Source organism: Desmodus rotundus, chromosome 9 (genome assembly GCF_022682495.2).
Source record: "Desmodus rotundus isolate HL8 chromosome 9, HLdesRot8A.1, whole genome shotgun sequence".
NCBI lineage: Eukaryota > Metazoa > Chordata > Mammalia > Chiroptera > Phyllostomidae > Desmodus > Desmodus rotundus.
This window is the reverse complement of record NC_071395.1, coordinates 108,171,155-108,171,677: the sequence shown is the minus strand read 5'-3', so window position 1 is coordinate 108,171,677 and position 523 is coordinate 108,171,155. Positions and strand designations below refer to the sequence as shown.

The window sequence follows — 523 nt, the reverse complement described above, 5'->3', positions numbered from 1 at the left end:
TTATTCTTGCACCTTCTCGATGGTTTCTGCCTTGCATTTGCCCTTTTCCTTTCCTGCCTGGCGAGATGTGGCTCAAAGATCTTTTTGGGGCCTTTGTCCAGCTGTAGCCCGGTGGTGACTGCCTTGCTGGGGTGGGAGCCCACACGGACAGTTGTCCCATTAGCTTTCTCCCCTTGCACTCGTTCAGGGCAGACGGCACATTTCCTCCTGTGAACCTGGGCCACGTTGCTAGTTTGCTGCCCTTTGTAATGTCCTCACACGACCTGAACTTCTGAACATCATCTTCGTTTTGGACCAGCATGGATTGAACTCTCTGCCTCTGTTGCAGCTCTTTGGAAAGGGGAGAACAGGTCATCTTTCTGTGAACGTGGGCAGGTGCCCTGAAATGCCTTCTACGGTTCTTGCTCCGGTCAGAAGGCATGAAGGGACTGAACTTTGTTTCGACCGCTTGTGCTTCTGGGATGGCTGCAGAAGGGGAGAGACCCACACGCGGCTTCCAGTTCTGAAAGTTTTCCTCATTCAT

The 523-nt window shown here is 52.6% G+C and overlaps 1 pseudogene; it reads right to left on the bottom strand.

Annotated features, from left to right (window-relative positions):
- LOC112298884 (large ribosomal subunit protein uL24-like) lies at positions 1–523 on the bottom strand (annotated as a pseudogene).